Here is a 14,910-nt window from a genome sequence, read left to right as displayed (position 1 = left end):
AGTTTCTGGTAACAATCATTATTCTATTCTCTATCTCCATGAGACTAACTTTTTTAGCTCCCATGTATGAGTGAGAACATGTGTTATTTTTATTTTTTTTCTTTCTTTCTTTTTTGAGACAAGATCTCACTCTCTTGCCCAGGCTGGAGTGCAGTGGTGAGATCAGAGCTCACTGCAGCCTCGACCTCCTGGGCTCAAGTGATCCTCTACCTCAACCTCCCAAGTAGCTGGGACTATGGGTGTGTGACACCATGTCTAGCTAATTTTTAAAATTTTTTGTAGAGATGCAGTTTCACTATGTTGCCCAAGCTAGTCTCAAACTCCTGGACTCAACACTGTTGGGATTATAGGTGTGAACCACCACACCCAGCAATATTTGTTTTTCTCTTCCTGACTTATTTTGCTTAACATAATGACCTTCAGTTTCATCTATGCTGCTGCAAATGACAGGATTTCATTCTTTTTAAAAGCTGAGTAGTACTCCATTGTGTATATATACCACATTTTCTTTATCCATTCACCATTGATGAAGACAGGTTGATTCCATATCTTAGCTATTGTAAACAGGACTGCAATAAACATGGCGGTGCACATAGCCCATTGAAACACTGATTTCCTTCCCTTTGGATAAATATTCAGTAATGGGATTACTAAACCATATGGTAGTTCTGTTTTAAATTTTTTGAGAAAACTCCATACTGTTTTCCATAATGGTTATACTAGCTTACATTCCTACCAACAGTGTATAAGAGTTCCCTTTTTCTACACGCCCATTAACATCTGTTGTTTTTGTCTTGTTGGTAATAGCCATTATAACTGGAGTGAATGATTTCTCATTGTAGTTTTGATTTGTGTTTTCCTGATGATTAGTGATACTGAACATTTTTCTTTTATTTTTTTTGAGACAGAGTTTCACTCTTGTTACCCAGGCTGGAGTGCAATGGCGCTATCTCGGCTCACCGCAACCTCCACCTCCTGGGTTCAAGCAATTCTCCTGCCTCAGCCTCCTGAGTAGCTGGGATTACAGGCACGTGCCACCGTGCCCAGCTAATTTTTGTATTTTTAATAGAGATGGGGTTTCACCATGTTGACCAGGATGGTTTTGATCTCTTGACCTCGTGATCCACCCGCCTCGGCCTCCCAAAGTGCTGGGATTATAGGCGTGAGCCACTGTGCCCAGCCTGAACATTTTTCTTCTAGCTTTTAGCCATTTACATGTCTGCTTTTGAGAAATGTCTATTCAGATCTTTTGCCCACTTTTTAGTGGGATTATTTATATTTTTGCTGTTAAATTGTGTGAGTTCCTCGTATATTACGGATATTAGGCCCTACTCAGATGAGTAGTTTGCAAATAGTTTTTTCTATTCTACAGGTTGTCTCTTCAATCTGTTGTTTCCTTTGCTGTGAAAAAGTTTTTAGCTTAATATAGTCCCATTTGTCTAGTTTTGTTGTTGTTGCCTGTGTTTTCAAGGTCTTAGTGATAAAATCTTTGTCTAGACTGATGTCCCGTTTTCTTCTAGTAGTTTTATAGTTTCTGGTCTTAGGTTGAAGTCTTTAAAACATTTTGAGTTAATTTTTGTGTAGGGTGAGAGACAGGAGTCCAGCTTTGTTCTTCTGCATATGGCTACCCAGTTCCCAGCACCATTTACTGAAGATAGTGTCCTTTTCCCAAAGTGTTTAGTGCCTTTGTAAAAAATCAGTTGGCTATAAATATACGATTTACTACTCAGTTCTCTCTATTCTGTTCCAGTTGTCTATGTGTGTTTTTATACCAATTCTATGCTGTTTTGGTTACTATAGTTTTGTAGTGTATGTTAAAGTCAGGTAGTGTGATGCCTCCAGCTTTGTGCTCTTTGCTTAAGTCCTGTCTGCTTTGGCTATTCAGGGTCTTTGTGGTTCCATATTTTTAGGATTAAACAAACAAAGAAAACTGGCTAGGCATCCAGTAATCCCAGCACTTTGGGAGGCCACGGCAGACAGATCACGAGGTCAGGAGTTTGAGACCATCCTGAACAACATGGTGAAACCCCATTTCTACTAAAACTACAAAATTAGCTGGACGTGGTACTGAAGCCTGTAATCCCAGCTACTCGGAAGTCTGGGAGGTAGAGGTTGCGGTGAGCTGAGATAGTGCCATTGTGCTCCAGCCTGGGGAACGGAGCGAGACTACACTGTCTCAGAAAAAAACAAACAAACAAACCAAAAGCCAACTGTGAAGAATGTCATTGGTATTTTGATAGGAATTGCATTAAATCTGTAGGTTGCTTTGGGTAGTATGGTCATTTTAGCAATATTAATTATTTTGACCCATGAGCATGGGGCGTCTTTTCATTTGTTTGTTTCTTCTTCAGTTTCTTTCATTAGTGTTTTGTAGATTTCTCTGTAGAGGTCTTTCACCTCCTTGGTTAAATCTATTCCTAGATATGTTATTATTTTTGTAGCTATTGTAAATGGGATTGCTTTCTTGATTTTCTCTTTAGCTATTTTATTATTGGTCAATAGAGCACTACTGATTTTTGTATGTTGATTTTGTATCCTGCAACCTTACTGCCTCTATCAGTTCTTAGAGTTTTTTATTGGAGTCTTTAGGTTTTCTTTTATATATATAATCATGTCGTCTGCAAAAAGAGACAGCTTGACTTCCTCTTTTCCAATGTGGATGCTTTTTCCTTTCTTTCTTTCTTTCTCTTGCTTAATTGCTATGGCTAGGACTTCATTTTGATTTTCTAGGGAAGAAAAATAGCTTTTTCCTTCTACCCAATAGACTCTATGGCTGAGACCCTGGAAATTAAACAGATAAAACATAGATTAACAAGAGGAAAATACAATTTAATTATGTACATACACATGGGAGTGTCACCAAAAAAAGAGACTCAAGGAGATTCAGATTGAGACTTATATACCATCTTAGGCTAAACAAAGAGAAAGGGTTTTGGGGCTTCTGAGAGGACAAGTCCTGAGAAAGTGAGGCAAGAAATGTATACTTGTATGTAAATAAAAGTTATGTAGATAAGAGTGTCTCAGGTGATGGGTTATCTCCAGGCCTAGCCCTGTTTCTGGTGCAGAGGAATCTTCACCAAGAGAAATTTCCTTTGTAAATGTAAATTTCCTTCACAAAAGGAGAAATTTATATTTTGCTTTTAGGCAGTAAGAGGATGGTAAAGAGCCTTTTCTGTGTGTGCTGGTTCTCAATTGCTTTCAGCTCAAAATAATCCATATGTCGGGTGGCATATTCTGGAACTCTTTATCCCACCCTTTGAAACTTTCTTCTTCTCAGGAGGTTTCATATATCAAAAGCCAAGTTTGTAGCTGTTGAGAGAGATTCGGATTAGGTGTTGCAAGATAAGAGATCTGCAAAGGGAAGGAAAACAGATTGGAACAAGAGTGAGTAAGCAGAAAAGACAAATTTAAACACATTGCCCCATCTCACTGAATTAGTCTCTCAGTCCTGGGAAAAGCTTACATTCCTACTAACAGTGTATAAGAGTTCAGTTTGAATACTCAGACAGTTTTATCTCATCTGAAGAAATTGTGTTGCCAGAGGGAATAAGGTGACCACCTATGTTAGATCTCTCTATGGTGCTATAAGGCATTTAATAGGGGGCACTTCTATGGAAACAAAAGAAGCCAAAGATTAATGGATAGAACTAGTTATAAACCCAGTTTCTGAGGCCAGGGGGCATTCAGTTGAGAAAATTTCTGGATGTTGGGCGCAAAGCATCTCTAGGTGGTGGATGGAGGACAGGCCATGGCAGTCTGAGGTATTTCTGGGTTTGTGGTTTGGATGTCTCTGCGGATGGCATATACAATGTGACAGTTGTGATTATTTATCAGAGCAGAGCACGAAAGGGCCCAGTTTCAGCTTGCAGGGCTTTTTCTGGGCAGTGTCAGTATGGATCTGGGCAGTCAGGTTTTAGTTCTCAGCGGTGCCAAATCAAGTGAGATTAAAATCAGAAATGTTAATTACTGACAAAATGCAAAACATAGCAGGAGTCAGTTTACAGAGGTTAAAAAAGCTGAAAGGGAACATGGCTAGAATTTGACAGTCCACAAGGGTGTGCTATAATTTTCAATTAAAACATATTTCTCTCTACCATCACCCCTACTTCTACGAAAGATAATCAAAGTAAGACTATTTTTGTGCACAAAATAAGTCTAATCTCATTGAGCTTGGCCTGATTATTACATAAATACAGCAAGAATAATGATTGACAGTATATGCTCTTTTTATGTTCGCTGTGTTGGAACTTTGAATAAGGAATCTCAGGTTAAACTGTTAAAGTCTATCAAAGCTAGGAAACCAATCCATCAGCCTTCACCAGCAATACCTACAGATTTGGGTGAATTCCTTTCTTCTTGAGGTCCCCAAAATATTTTAAGCTTCCTGGACCTACCAAGAAGTGACCTTCCTTACTCACATGTTAGGTTGGTAAACCTATTAACAGGTACCAGGCCAGTATTTCCAAGGGTCTTTGTAAGCACCGACTTCAGAAAGTCAGCATTAGTTCTGTACTGGAAAGGATCCCATTCTAGACCCCAAGAGTGGGTTCTTAGATCTCAAGTAAGAAAGAATTCGAGGCGAGTCCATAGACTACAGTGAAAGTAAGTTTATTAAGAAAGTAAAGGAATGAAAGAAAGGCTACTCCATAGATAGAGCAGCCCCAACATTGCTGGTTATTTCTTGATGATATGCTAAACAAGGGATGGGTTATTCATGCCTCCTCTTTTTAGACCATATAGGGTAACTTCCTGATGTTGCCACGGCATCTGTAAACTGTCACGGTGCTGGCTGGAGTGTAGCAGTGAAGACGACCAGAGGTCACTCTCATCGCCATCTTGGTTTCGGTGGGTTTAGGCCAGCTTCATTACTGCAATCTGTTTTATCAGGAAGATCTTTATGACCTGTATCTTGTGCCGACCTCTTATCTCATCTTGTGACTTAGAATGCCTTATCGAGGGGGAATGCAGCCCAGTAGGTCTCAGCCTCATTTTACCCAGCCACTATTCAAGATGGAGTTGCTCTGGTTCAAGTGACTCTGACAGTTCCTTAAAACTGTCTGATCTTATCTGATTTTATGTATATCATCTTAAAATATGATATTCCAGTGAAATCCTTTTTAATATAAGCAGTATTTCAAACTGCATTCTTTTACAAGGACAAGAGATTCTTATTGAACATACGTAAATACATCCCCATGAAAATAAGAATATTCATATTCTTTTAAATATGAATATAAATAAAGATTTCTGAATTCTGGAAAGTTTAGGTGGGGAGAAAAAGTGAATGTTTATGGCTGGACACAGTGGCTCAGGCTCCCACCACTTAGGGAGGCTAAGGCTAGAGGATTGCTTTCAGCCTGGGCAACACAGTGAGACCCTCATCTCTTAAAAAAAAATTTAGCTGGGCATGGTGATGCACATTTGTAGTCCCACCTACTTGGGAAGCAGAGATGGGGCACTGCTTGAACCCAGGAGTTCAAGGCAGCAGTGAGCTGTGATCTCACTCCTGCACTCCAGCCCAGGTACAGAGTGAGACCCTGTCTCAAAAAAGGTGTTTCATCTTTGCTCACAAAGGCCTACTTTACCAAGTTACTGTAAGTTAGAGATAGCTTAAGAAAACAGAGGAAAAGAGTTTCTTAAATGTGGAAAAGCGTTAAAGAACCAGCAATGTTTCAAACAAAAGGGCTATACACATTAGAATTATTCTTATCAGTTCATTCAATCTCATGGAATTAATTCTTGTTTTGCTTGATGTTGAATTTGCAGCTTTATGAATTCATGTTTCTTCTTTAATGTTTTGGAAATCTTTACCCAATCCAGTGGCATAATCTTAAATACCTCAGAATACCTTTCTGAATCTTTTCCATGGTCTTCTTGAAGATGAAGCATTTTCACTTGATTGCAAAAGCATTCAGAGAAGAATTGTAAAACAATAATTGGTTGTGAATGACAAAAGACTTAAAAATAACCATGATTAAAGATCTGAGGAGAGTTCATTATAGTGCAATTAACAAGGAAATTTGGTTATTTCTGAGGTGGACAGCATTTTATAATAATAACTGTGTTTATGCCTGATAACACTTTATCAGGACATACTAACAGCAAAGATTGATAAATATCCAGGAACTTTATACAGTTTTTGAAACATATTAATTACATACCTATACAAATATAAAAAAGGTTAAGCATCATGTTTTAGTTGGCAATGATTCTCATGTAATTTAGCATTTCAAATAAATCTAATTGGTGTAACATCTCTCTTTTTCAAGGTGAGAGAGCAAATCCTTTGAGATTTTCAAGCAGTGTTCTGTGGAACATCTAAGTTGGTTCAAAGTGAAAAAGACTGGGGCTGGGGCAGTGGCTCATGCCAGTAATCCCAACACTTTGGGAGGCTAAGGCAGGCAGATTGTTTTAGGTTAGGAGTTCAAGATCAGCCTGGATAACATGGTGAAACCCCATCTCTACCAAAGATACAAAAATTAGCCAGATGCGGTGGTGCATGTCTGTAGTTCCAGCTAGTCAGGGGCCCGCACTGGGAGGATCAGTCGAGTCTGGGCAGTCAAGGCTGAAGTGAGCCAAGATCACGCCACCGTACTCCAGCCTAGGTGACAGAATGAGACCTTGTCTCAAAAAACAAACAAACAAACAACAACAACAACAAAAGTAAAAAAGACTACAGAATCAGGCTGGGCAGAGTGGCGCATGCCTGTGATCCCAGTTCTTCGGGAGGCCAGGGTGAGAGGATCTCTTGAGGCCAGGAGATCAAGAACAACCTGAGCAACACAGAGAGGCCCCATCTCTACAAAAAACTTAGGAAGAAAAAAAGAAAAGAAAATTGGAAAACGCTTTAAAATTTGATTTGGCGAAGACTATTAAACATTTCAAAAGGTTTGAACCCTTGATAAAAAGAAGATAACAGGTGCCGGGCGCGGTGGCTCACGCCTGTAATCCCAGCACTTTGGAAGGCCGAGGCAAGTGGATCACGAGGTCAAGAGATCGAGACTATCCTGGTCAACATGGTAAAACCTCGTCTCTACTAAAAATACAAAAAATTAGCTGGGCATGGTGGCGCGTGCCTGTAATCCCAGCTACTCGGGAGGCTGAGGCAGGAGAATTGCCTGAACCCAGGAGGCGGAGGTTGCGGTGAGCCGAGATCGCGCCATTGCACTCCAGCCTGGGTAACGAGAGCGAAACTCCGTCTCAAAAAAAAAAAAAAAAGAAGATAACAGGTAACTATGAAATCATACTTTGTTATCTATTTAACCAAGGGGAAAATTATTTTAAAGGTAAATGAAGAAGTTCACATAATTGTAAAAAACCAAACCCAAAACAAAACCTTACCTTTTTCCACACTGAGAAGACTCTTCTGAAGTTATTAAATATTTTTAAAGATTTGGGGTCTTGCTTTGTCACCCATGCTAGTGTGCAGTACTGTGATCATAGCTCGCTGCAGCCTCAAACTCCTGGGCTCCTCCTGTCTCAGCCTCCCAGGTAGCTGGAACTACAGTGGGAAATAATAATAATAATAATTATTATTATTATTTTGAGACGGAGTCTTGCTCTGTCACCAGGCTGGAGTGCAGTGTCGCAATCTCGGCTCACTGCAACCTCCGCCTCCTGAGTTCAAGCGATTCTTCCGCCTCAGCCTCCCGAGTAGCTGGGACTACAGGCGTGTGCCACCACGCCCGGCTAATTTTTGTATTTTTAGTAGAGACGGGGTTTCATCATGGCCAGGATGGTCTCGATCTCTTGACCTTGTGATCCGCCCACCTCGGCCTCCCAAAGTGCTGGGATTACAGGCGGCCAGAAATTATTTTTGATAAGTCACAGAATCTTTGCTTCCTAGGCAAAGTACTCAACAGACAAAGAAACCCTTTTACATTCTCTTATTAGTAACAAACCAACAATCCAAATTCCAGTTCTCCATCAGCACACTATTGATTAGAGTTTATTTTTAAACATTATAGGCCGGGCACAGTGGTTCACGCCTGTAATCCCAGCACTTTTGGAGGCCGAGGCTGGTGGATCACGAGGTCAAGAGATCGAGACCATCGTGGCCAACATGGTGAAATCCCGTCTCCACTAAAAAAATACAAAATTAGCCGGGTGTGGTGGCGCGTGCCTGTAATCCCAGCTACTCGGGAGGCTGAGGCAGGAGAATTGCTTGAACCCGGGAGGCGGAGGTTGCAGCGAGCCGAGATTGCGCCACTGCACTCCAGCCTGGCGCCTGGAGACAGAGCAAGACACTGTCTCAAAAACAAAACAAAACAAAACACACACACATTATAATAAATCCATTTAATTTTATTATTTAGTTTAATTTTTTTTTTTTTTAAGAGACGAGGTCCAAGTCTGTTGCCCAGGTTGGAGTGCAGTGGCACGATCATAGCTCACCGCAGCCTCAAACTCCTGGGCTCAAGTGATCCTCCTACCTTGGCCTCCAGAGTAGCTGGGACTAGAGGGACATGCCACCACGTCTGGCTAATTTACAGGGTCTCAGGTCTCTCTACATTGTGCGGGCTGGTCTCAAACTCCTGGTCTAAAGTGATCATCCTACCTTAACCTCCCAAAGTGCTGAGATCACAGGCCTGAGCCACCGCACCCAGTCCCATTTGTTTTAGACATTTGACCACACAAAATTCTCTCTCTCTCCTTTGACAATTTCCTATACCTCTCTAGGTTTTTGTCCTTTATTTTCTTCTTTCTCACTCTGAAATAGTCTTTAAGTAACGTTAAACTACTGTAGGACAAAATTACTCTTATTTTTCCTTAACAAAAATGCATCCTTCATACCTCATATTTTTCCTTGCCAAAACACATCTTCCTTTTTTTAAATTTTATTTTACTTTAAGTTCTGGGATTCATGTGCAGAACGTGCAGGTTTGTTACATAGGTATCCATGTGCCATGGTGGTTTGCTGCACCTATCAACCCATCATCTTGGTTTTAAGCCTCACATGCATCAGGTATTTGTCCTAATGCTCTCCCTCCCCTTCCCCCCACAACCCCCGACAGGCCCTGGTGTGTGATGTTCCCCTCCTTATGTCTAATACATCTTACTTTCTTTGCATACTTTGCATGCAGACTTTTCTCCTTCACCCTTATTATTCCTAATAGTTCATTTATGTATATTGATTTGAGTTTTTAATAATTAATACCTTGATTTCCAGTGAAAACAAGGAAGTAGGCAATTGTGAACTATTATACATAGAAGCATTCTGCAGATTAGCACATTTATGAATATACCCTTTCACAATTTCTAGAGCGACATGTTTCCTCATAGTACACTTTTTCAGTGTGGCAAGAAGAATACGTTGACTAACAAACTCAAATATTTTTTAATCTCTCTGTAAAAAGAAGCCAAATATAGATAAACTTAAGTAATTAACATTTCAGTATTATATCTTATTTAGAAATGATCAAATATTTAATGACTATACTTCATTTAACTTAACTTTCTATATCTTTGAGGTTTTAGATTACCAAAAAGATTTTGGATACTGTATTTAAGCAGACATATTATAAAACATAACTGTTGTTGAAAGTTCAGCTATAGAGCTTTGTCCCACTTACATCTATTTAATTTACTTGTTTCTAACAATTATGCTAGGATTATCGATGAAAATTTCATGCAACATTAAATAAAGCTAGTCATCATTTAAAGTTTATTTTCTTGTTAACAAATTTGTGACAGGCATGAGAGGTAGATACCAAAAATCACAGAAGTAAAGAACCTAAAGTTTAATTGTATTGCTCTCTCTCTCTCTTTCCCTCTTAACTGCCATCTTTGATGTACACCAAACAATTCATTTTTATTGTACATTTTATTCTTAGGTTGAATTATAATTTCATAATCTTAAACATCTAAGAGAGATAACATCAGCTTATTTGGCTAGTAAATCCAAGTAGAATAAAATTGTATGTCTGCATTATATTGAATGCTGACAAATCTGGAGAAATACCTATTTGTATTTAACTAACAATACTGAACTAGCCGTATTTACCGAAGATTATCCCAGAGCATGTGAATTTGAAAGCAAATTTTGGGTTAATTTCTATTTTCTGAGAGTTTTAATAATACTTAATGTATATGAGCACTTTTTTTTCTAAGCCAATTAATCCAGAGCTCTTTGATAAATTTTGGCAATACCATCTAGAGGTAGAAAAATATCAATATACAAAACACACATATAAGCATATGTAAACACACAGACAGATCCCAATAGAAATCTCATAGCATTCATTTTAAACTTTTGACCATGAGTCAGGCATAATATTACAAAACTCACTAGTTTATGTAAAATAGTTGGATCCACTTTGTGTTCTTGGCAGATGGAGCACAAGGTAACCTTCTAATTAAGGTAACCTCCTAAATAATGGCTGTTACTTTTCACCAATATTTGTAGGGAAGATGATATGGTTTGGATCTGTGTCTCCACCAAATCTCATGTTCAACTATTATCCCCCGTGTTGGAGATAGTGCCTGGTGGGAAGTGATGGGATACCTCATAAATGGTTTAGCAGCATCCCCTCCACGCTGTTCTTGTGATAGCAAGTGAGTTATGAGATCTGGTTGTTTTAAAAGTGTGTAGCACACATCTCCCCCACCCTATCTTCCTCCTGCTCTGACCATGTAAGACTTACCTGCTCCCCTTCACCTTCTGCCATAATTGTAAGCTTCCTGAGAGGCCTCCCCGGAAGCAGAAACAGCTATGCTTCCTGTACAGCCTGCAGAACCACGAGCCAATTAAATCTTTTTTCTTTATAAATTACCCAGTCTTGAATATTTCTTTATAGCAATGTGAGAATGAAATAATACAGAAGACTTCTAAGATTTTTGTCTATTTTGCTTCCAAATAGTTCTTAATTTTTTATTTGCCTTTCCTGCAGTCTGATTTTCCTGTTGGTACCAGTAGGACACTTGTTTTAGGGTGCAAGCTCTCTTAGAAAAAATCCTCTTGGATATAAAGTCCACGTTTTCAAAGGTATACCTAGTCCAATGTGACTCTAAACCAATCAGCCTTTTTATGGCTTAACCATAGACACAAGAGACATCCCCAAAGAGGGTTCAACGGAGGAAGTACCCATTCCTTACTCCCAAAGATAGCCTGAAAAGCAAAGAAATTCCTTGTCACTGTCAATAAGGAAAGTACAGTCTCCCATAAAATTGAGGTGCCTTCAATAACAGACTCACTAATCTGTGATATCAGGTAGGTAATACTGGGATGGTACATTTCCCAGCACAAACATGGCAACAAAGAGTGACAATAAAGGCCCCTGATGGACTGGGGCCCCTTATTAAGGCAAACTCCCCTGACAGCTACAAGATTGGCCAAACAAAATGCTGCTTGTTCATTTCATGCTTTGGTTTCCCAACCTACGGGCTAGCCACCCAATGCAGGCATGACAACTTTGCCCTCTCAGCTGGCAGAAACCAGACTGGTTACAAGAGACCATAGTAGTTACAAAGCTAAACCTTCAAAACAAAATGAGACAAAAGAAGAATCTCATCCAGTTTTTTTTTTTTTTTTTTTGAGACGGAGTTTCGCTCTCGTTACCCAGGCTGGAGTGCAATGGCGCGATCTCGGCTCACCGCAACCTCCGCCTCCTGGGTTCAGGCAATTCTCCTGCCTCAGCCTCCTGAGTAGCTGGGATTACAGGCACGCGCCACCATGCCCAGCTAATTTTTTGTATTTTTAGTAGAGACGGGGTTTCACCATGTTGACCAGGATGGTCTCGATCTCTTGACCTTGTGATTCACCCGCCTCGGCCTCCCAAAGTGCTGGGATTACAGGCTTGAGCCACCGCGCCCGGCCTCATCCAGTTTTTTTTCCATTGGTTATCCACAGCAAAGTTTGTCTAAATGGATGCTGCTCTAGCATAAACTGTAAACTCATCAGTCTGTGAAGCTGGCTTAAACAGGCTTACAGGGCCTATGCCTATAACTCTGACAACTCTCCAAAACTATGACTCTTCTCCTTGTTAAAATAAATCACACAAAGACAGAAACAAAGGAAAACAATGACTCTTCTTAGGAAGCTAAAGATCAGTAACCAGTGAGTGCTCAAAACCACATTTACAAGTCGCCATCCGAAGAACCAATTTTACCAATATTTTTCTCTTGCTAATGCAAATTTAGAAAGGAAAAGACCAAGAGACTTCTGCCATCCTCCTTCAGCCGGACTCCAGATACAGAAATCCAGCCGGCTGACTTTAGTAAGAACGTTTGCCTTTTGCCGGCTTTGTTAGAGATCCTGGATCTCAACTTTAGCCTCCGGAGCAAGTGAGGTGTCCTTGCTGAGTGGCTGTCAAAACGCGTGGTGAGGAAGACTACTTCCCTCTTCTCTCCTAGGTTCGATGAGGGGCCCTGGAGATTAAACTGACTAAAGACAGACAGACAAGAGAAGAACATTTAAATTACATACCTCTGCATGGAAGTTTCACAAAGAACTGAGCCTCAAGGAGGCAGCCAGATGATTGAAGCTTCTGTACCATCTTGGGCTGAGCAGAGAGAAAGGAGTTTTGGGCTGCTGAGGGAAGGAGGAAAGTTCTGGGAAGGTGTGGGGATGAAATGTACAGTAAATAAGGGTTGTGTTGTTATGCAGATGTGTCTCTCAGGTGATAACTACTGTTTCCAGGAGCAGCTCTCTTCCCTTACAAATGGAAATTTCCTTTATAAATGTAAATTTTCTGTACAAAAGGGGAACTTTATAGTTCATGTTAGGTGATTAGGGGGAGGTAAAGAGCTTTTACTTGGTCTGCTGGTTCTCTATTGCCTTTAGCTCCAAATAACCTGTGTGCCAAAGTGACATATTTTGGGGTTGCATATTTTAGTATGCTTCATTTCAGGAAGAATTTTATTTTATTTTATTTTTCTTGTGGAGCTTTTTCTTCCCCAGATAATTGTTTTTCAATTTTTATATTATTATTCTCTTCTGTTGGTGACGCTCTCCTTTGAAATTGTTTTTTGTTTACATTTTTTTGTTGTTAATAATATCTCAGGCAACCTTGAGAAGCTGCCTCTTCTTTTCTTCATGTCTTTTTTTCCTCAAATAAATAAATCTAAACAAGACATTTTTTATAATTTCTAATTAAAAAAAATTTTTTTTTTTAGGTGGAGTCTCTATCACCAGGCTGGAGTGCAGTGGCGTGGTGATCTCGGCTCATTGCAAACTCTGCCTCCTGGGTTCAAGCACTTCTCCTGCCTCAGCCTCCTAAGTAGCTGGGATTACAGGTGCCTGCCACCCTGCCCAGCTAATTTTTTGTATTTTTAGTAGAGATGGGGTTTCATCATGTTGGCCAGGGTGGTCTCGACATCCTGACCTTGTGATTTGCCCACCTCAGCCTCCCAAAGTGCTGGGATTACAGGCGTGAGCCACTGTGCCCAGCCTATAATTTCTCATTTTTTCTCTGTTCAGTTTTTACTGTGAAATTTATTTTTCCAGTGTCCTTTCTGTCAACTGCTGCTTTTTCTCTGTATGGGAGCAGATCAATTCAGTGTCTGTTTTACCCTCTCTCTTCATCTTCCCTTAGCCCGTGCTTCTCTCATTTGTTCTTATTACACACGTAACCTCTCTCTTCCTTCCACTTCCTCCATTAACAATTTCCTATTGAAGTCTCTTGAGTTCCAGTTAGTGAGCCTCTAAATTACCCTCTTATTAACGTCACCTTTATCTTTTCCTGCTTTCAACATAGTTTCTTCAGACTTTAACCTCACCACTTATGTTTCCTTTCCAAATCTCTTTTCCTTTGCTAAATAAACCTCACCATTTAAGTGAGAAAGCATGGGATGGCAAAAGGAATGTATGGAAAGGACACGAACATACCCGTTGTATTAGAAAAAGTAGTATGGCTGGGCGAGTCACTTGGCTTCTTGGGACCTCACTTTCTTATCTAGAAAAATGAACAGGTTGGTTTAGCAAGGGCTTTAAACTCAAAAGCTTCCAACAGAGTCCAGACAGATTATGTAAATGAATTAGAAGAGGCCAGGCAGGGATTGTGGGAAACTGGGGACTGTCCGTGCAAAGGGCACATCACTACTCAGTTTTTCGTACTGCCACGGAGAAATGCTGGCTGTGTAGGATCCACAGATCTTCCAGTTGCCCAGCAGTAATCAGGAATCTGGACTTTTACAAAATGTGAACTGTTCTTGTTTTTTTCCCCCCCAAGTCAAAGCTGTTTTATTATCATTCACATTATTTCATAGAAAAAGGAATGTAGCAAACGGGTCAGAGTTGTAAAAAAAAAAAAAACAACCCAGGTTTATAGAGGTTGCGTTATTTACATCTGGGCACAGGGATCGTTCTTTACATCTGGGAACAGGCATCAGGCACAGCAGCTGTACTTGTCCGACACCCCCTTGCAGATGCAGCCCTGGGCACACTTGGTACAGCCCACAGGGCAGCAGGAGCAGCAGCTTTTCTTGCAGGAGGTGCATTTGCACTCTTTGCTGTTTCAGGAGCCGGTGCGCAGGCGCAGGAGTCACTGGGGCGCAGGAGCAGTTGGGATCCATGGCGAGCTGAAGAGGCGGCTCGAGTTGGGACATGGCTGCACGCGAACTCACTGGGACTTGGAGGAGACGTTGAACTGCTTAAATGCAGACAACTGATTCAAATTATGGACCAAACAAAACACAACACATTTGGCCTGAAGGCTGCCGTTTGCGACCTTTAGATGAGATAGGGTCTTTAAATTTCTCACAAGTCAAAAATTGCATGACTCTTGAGCAATACATTTTAAACCTAGCCAGTTCTCCTGTATTACATTCCCAAAATTGCTTCCTTGTCATTTGTATTCGTTGGGCTGTCAGACTCCCACGTGAGCACTCTGGAGTTTGTTATTAGAAGAAAGTACAACTTGTTTCGCCTCTGCCTCTGACATAAAGTAACCAAATGTGTTGCTCCCAGACCCT

General features: G+C 40.4%; 1 pseudogene; it reads right to left on the bottom strand.

The window, feature by feature from the left end:
• Window positions 1–14,324: 14,324 nt before the first annotated feature.
• LOC110568515 (metallothionein-1X-like) lies at window positions 14,325–14,511 on the bottom strand (annotated as a pseudogene).
• Window positions 14,512–14,910: the final 399 nt, after the last annotated feature.

This window comes from Aotus nancymaae, unplaced genomic scaffold, assembly GCF_030222135.1.
Source record: "Aotus nancymaae isolate 86718 unplaced genomic scaffold, 86718_ANA_hifiasm-v0.15.2.pri h1tg000016l, whole genome shotgun sequence".
NCBI classification, from domain to species: Eukaryota; Metazoa; Chordata; class Mammalia; order Primates; family Aotidae; genus Aotus; species Aotus nancymaae.
Note: the sequence above shows the minus strand (reverse complement) of the source record. Positions and strands in the feature narration are given on the sequence as shown.